The sequence below is a fragment of the Stegodyphus dumicola genome, chromosome 1 (assembly GCF_044657685.1).
Source record: "Stegodyphus dumicola isolate Sdum_Otavi_A_Nest chromosome 1, ASM4465768v1".
NCBI lineage: Eukaryota > Metazoa > Arthropoda > Arachnida > Araneae > Eresidae > Stegodyphus > Stegodyphus dumicola.
Genome location: NC_140768.1, coordinates 153,440,692 through 153,446,691, shown reverse-complemented (window position 1 = coordinate 153,446,691; position 6,000 = coordinate 153,440,692).

Sequence of the window (6,000 nt, the reverse complement as noted above, 5' to 3'; positions counted from 1 at the left end):
AAAAACTAACATGAGTAATAGATAAATATATTAATAAACTATACGAAAATGATTCAGTAAAATTACATTAAAAAATGAATAAAAAAAAAGAAAATTTGAAAGCTTTCAGACTTTATATTACTTCCAAAAAGGCGTATTTTTGACGTTTTCTGTATTATCTTTATATATTAAATATCATGTTCTTCGCACTTAAACCATATAAAATTCAATTTAACAGCAGTATCGCAGTTAAAAACAGCGAAGCAGCTTATCTTTAGAATTTCTGCTGGAGATAAAAAATGCTTTTTTTCCGTACAGTGTTGCCATTACTTGCTTTGAAATCGTTGACTTTGTTAATTAAAAATTCGCTAAAGATTTACAGAATATGAAAGAGATAATAAAACAAATTCAAAATTTGGGCTTGTAAATGCTCATGTTCGGTAGAAGGACTACGTTATTTAAAAGTGGATGGCTCTAGGTAAGATCGCATGATTAATTTGAATAACGCAGTGGGGATTTATAATAATAATATCGGGATTTATAGCGCTATTTTTAAGACAGAGAGTCCCAAAATTAAACAAAAAGTAAAACAGGTTATAGCCGATTAAAATTAGAAGTTTGCTTTCATATTTTTTTTTATCTTACACATTCCCACGTTTCAAAAGAAGAAGGCGGAGCGATAGAGAAGCCTCTTAGAGAGAAAAAGCATTAGAGTAGCAAATACATGAAAGATATAATTTTGAAAAATACAAAACATAAAATTAAAAAATTATAAGTTGTAAAATTTTGAATTCACAGCACTATATTCATTCGAAACAATTGCACATTTTTAAAGTGCTATTAAGATTTAAGTCCAATCTGTAAAAAGTTCTTGTTTCTGGAACATTCACATCACAATTTTTTCCTAGCTGTCACATTGCTAATAATTCCTCGCTTCGCTTTCCCGTCTAAACTGCCCGAGTCTTAATTTTTTAGAATCAATGTACGTAGAAATTTACCATATTTAATTATGATTGAATAAGTGTCCACCAAATTAATTGGATATGTGTGAAAATAAAGACTGGAAATTCTTCATGTTCATGTTTTATTATCTTCATTTGTATGCCGAAACCACAACCAAGACGGACATCGAAAGCTGTTGAGAGTTCCAGCCATCGCGACTGTGCTTAGAAAATATGACATGCATGTACCCTGAATACACATTATAATGTACGATTTGAATTGATGATCGGGATAAAGACTAGTCTTTTTCCAGCATACCAATGGAAAAGGTTAAAATGATTTAAACATCACTAATTATAATAGGAAGAATGTTATACACAATAATAAATCACGGAGAAAATTTTAATGAAGGATGTGCAGGTAAGGAAACAAAGAAAAGTCGCGATGCATTCAGACCGCGATCCCCCAACTAATCAATATAATTCTAGCTGTAAAACCAAACGTGATAGAAGGGAAATATTTCCCCGAATCCGAGTTCTCAACTAATCCAAGAGTTAGTTGAGAACAAGCGACATTTGCTTATTAACAAGCGATATGTGCTTATTAGCTAAAATCACAATCGGAATTTTCCGCAAAATGTCTCATGATCTCTCATTTCTCTGAGACAAAATAATCTGTGATTCGAACTGTGTACTTCTCAGATTATTGCTAAAGTCCTAGCTAGTAACCTTTATCGCCTTACCAAAATGTCAACAAACTACCTGTTACCATATTCTAAAGATTAGCCGACACTAGCTACGGAACGAAAAATTTGCTCGTTGTCTTAAATTCATTAAATTTCCTAGAAAATAAGCTTTTGACATTTGAGTGGGGCTTTCTCTTTCCTTAAAAGTCTCCTCCTCCGCTCAAGATTTTGTTTCCAATGGAAAGGGAGATATGTACTCAGAACTTAGAATCGTCATTTAATTTAATATTTTTTAGATTTAAGACATTTTTTAGATTAAAAGAATTTTCAGCTAAAATTATTCTTCCAGTCACATAAAAGAAGTGCCGAAGCCCTTTTATTTAGCGCTCCGGTGCACTTCCACTAGAATTATAATTTATCTCCAGATTTAGAAAGTAACGCAATCGGACGTCGTTGCGCTCCCGAGCAATTTAAGCTTTGAAAAGATTGGACGTGTGACATGTACTGTCGGAGAATCACCACATAACAACTACAGAAAAAATTGAAGTTACTTACCTCTGAAGAAAAAACTCGGCCTCCTGTCAACTGCCTGCTTTTATCACCGAAAAACTGCATAGTTTTTTTCGTTCGTTCGTTACCAAGTTCCTCGAATTCCACAGCCAAAATGCTTTATGCGCTCTACAACACGCCGAACATGATTTTCATGACTGCGGAGCTGCCTTGAGCTTTTGGCCGCTGCGATGTTTTTTCTGGCTATGGTCTTTTAAACAAAAGATCGAGCCGTTTTATTTGTTTCTAAAACCTCGCTCTCCTCTTTCCTGAGTTGTTGCAGATAGGGCAGGAATTGGCATACTGCTTCTGCTTTTCACTCATCAAACCATGTAGGCAGTTACTGTCCCCGTATTTTATTGCAACGAAGCTTTTTATAAATATTCCATACGAAAACTTAATTCTAAAGTGAAGTCATGTTTACAGCTACGTATAAGCAACCGCTGGAGCAACCATCCACAGATAATAACTAAAAACAAAATTTCAACCGAAATGCCTCTTGTAAAAGTGTAATAGGTTTATCTACAGCAATTATGAATGGAAATGGCCTAGGTGCAATGGCGAAACATTTTATAGCGTGTTGCGGGGTTCCTAAAGTGTGCTTCGCCGCGCCCATTCCTTGCTTCGCGGAGAGACCGGACGCGCTGTACGCTCGGCCGATTTTTCACCAATTGCATTCTATTTCTTAAAACAATAATTCTTTAAGTTTTACTCACTACTTGTATTTCATGTGGTCATGTAGTTGTATTTAAATTATATTTTTAACAATTTTATTTTTCCTTTTAAGTAATTCTTGTTCTAAATTTCGTTTTTTAAAGCACCATTTCATTCAATCACTTAGTTTTTTCCAGTTTGCAGTAATTCTATGTCCTTGCGTCAGATTGCTACTCGATTATTCTTTTATAATTTTTTTGCACCAGTTTCTTTCGAGGCCCAGCAGCGGCCGAGCTGTAAAGTCGCTGAACACTGGAGTTCTAATCCCGACAAACGGGTTGGCTGCAAGGGCGTTTTCGTAGTGTTCCCCATGTGTAACGTATATAAGAGCCAGCTTCTCTTAAAAAGTCCTCCACGAAGGCATCCCCCCCCCAAGCAGATAATCCGCGAGTTCTTTGCCATAACTTAAATAAACATCTCACAGGATTGCTATATTTGACTTCTCAACATTGGCATCTACTGGCTATATTTTTTTTTTTTTTTTTTTTTTTTTTTCGTTCGCGACCATCAGTTTGAAACTCAAGAACGGGTAGGGAAGGTCAAACAATCTTATCCGTCTATGAAAAAAAAACGTCGCGATCTCGACAAAATACTGCAATAAATCGATAAATCCTTACTGATATTTCTCAAAATGATTTTTTTTTATTATTATTACATAAGCGTACCGATAGTTCAAGTTTGAGTGACAAGACATGAACAACTGGCAAACGAGAAAAAAATGAACAATACCGTAACTACAAGATAAGTTACTTTCATTTTGGTTTTACTTAAGTAGACGAAAGACCAAACTGACCGATGTGTTGTTGTTTTTTAAAAACATCTTTGCGCTCGAAAGTATGCTCCTAAGTAAGTACTTTTTTGCAAGAGGAAAGTCATGCGATCGCTACGTACCTTGTAGAATCAGACTTTTTGCTGAAATTAGCATATTACGGCGACATTTTTGACAAACTAAATGTCTTGAATCTATCTCTACCGGGCAATGTATGCACATCTCGGAATTTGTAGAAATGATTTCAGCTTTTAAACGAAAGCTTCCGTTGTGAATAAAAAAAATTGAATGACGCTGATGCTCAAGACAGTTTTCCTACATTGTACCAATACACAGCTTTCTTCTAAAGTCTTTATTCTATAGGAATTGCTGCTTCTTTTCATGGAACACCTTTCAAAGCTCACGGACTGGTTCGCAAAACACTTTGCGGAAGATAATATAGAGAAATATATATAGAATCGAAAATCCTTTTCATTCTCAAGCTCCTCAGGACCTCACTTCGCAAGAAGAGAATTTAACTGCACTCTCTTGCGACAACAGCCTGACATCAAAATTTGCTTGCTCATATTTAATGGTGTTTTAGATTTCAATCAGAATCAAGTACTTAACTCTAAGTTCAAAAGCTCTACGAATTCTCATTCCCTTTGTGTGGTCTTATCTTGGTTTTTAGTTTTTGCTCTAAAAAAGACCAAATATCGTTCGAAAATTAGTGCGGAGTAAGAGGTTAGAATAGCTGTATCAAGCCATCTCCCGCGATATCAAAAACTGTTGTGGGGATCAACAAGCTCATCTGTCACAATGATTTTCTAATTTGCTATTGAAAGCTTCTTTTGTGAGCATTTGATTTGCAAGTTTTCTTATACATTTATAAGGTATTTCTCCCGCTTTCCTAGCGTGCCTTCGCGGTGTAGTGGTACTGCACGCTGGGCCGGTATTTAAGAGGTCCATGGTTTGATTCCCGGCGAAGGCGGTTGATAATTTTTCCTCTCTACAGCTTCCAAAAATAAATCCTAATGTCTCTACAGTGGCGCCCGAACTAAAAGGGTGTTGGATGAGGATTCTCCACACCCAGGATTTGGTGATTGGGTCCCCTTAAAATCCCAGTCACCCTTTAAAAAGGGGAGCATATAAGGTATTTCTTCCGCCTTCGTGGTGTAGTGGTTCTGCACCCTGGGCGTGTATTCCAGAGGTCCGCGGTTCGATTCTCGGCAAAGGCGTTTGCTCATTTTTCATCTTTCCTCCTTCCAAAAAAATCCTAATGTCTCTTACACACTAAACTTATTATACTCTTTCACTAAAATGTTGTTTTCATTTCTGTGCCTGATTAACTTATAAGGTATTTACTCCCTGCTTTCTGCATGCCTTTGTGGTGCAGTGGTTAGCACATTCAGCGCGTATTCCAGAGGTCCAGGTTCGAGTGCCGGCGAATGACCTAATGTCTCTACAGACGCTATAGAAGAAATATTGCAACTGCCGCGCCGTGAAAAAATAACAAAACTGTAATTGTGACGCGTACTGAAAGTGTTTGGAAAGCCCTGCTAGATTAGATTAATATGCTAGACTAACGTCGAGTCGTTAAGAGACTAACGTCGAAACGTTATATATAGTCTATGTATTTAAAAAGTGGAAAATAAAAAACATATAATGTAATTCTATAAAAATACTTAATGGTTTTAATTGGACATAGCATGGAATTAAGTGCATTTTTTACTTCCTTGTACAAAGTAAAGGAAGTACTGTGATAGCGAAAAATTCTGGACACCATATTTCAATGAAAATATCCGTTCTGACCGCTATTGAATCCATTTAGACAATATTTTGGGGATGACATTTCTTCGTATGAACAGAATAATGGACTATTTTTTTCCAAAATGGATTGTAAAATAGATTTAGAGGGAACTTTTTAAGTATTATCTCGCATAACTGAAAAACGATCAGCCGTAGAACGTGGAAACTTTGTATATGGAACTGTTATAACAGGTAGTTATGCACCTCCTTTTTTATTGCAATCGGCTGCACCAAACGTGTGTATATTGTACGAGTATATGTAAATAATTCTGATGCGTAGTCGTGATAGCAGAGCGGAAAGACGGGACGAAGACGTTGATACCAAATAAAGTTCAGCTAATTACCATCTTTATTTCCAGGCACATTACAATAATTTTTTTTGATACACATCTTATTAAAATAATTGATCAACAATCTCAATGTTTCCAAATAGTTAAAGATCTGATAATAGACTTTTGCAATTTTAAACTAAAGAAAAGTAATTTTTTTCAGAAAAAACTTTTTTGTACTATACAATTCAAGCACCCCTCTTATGATCAGTTAAAAATTCCAAGCATATTTAAAAAATATCAAC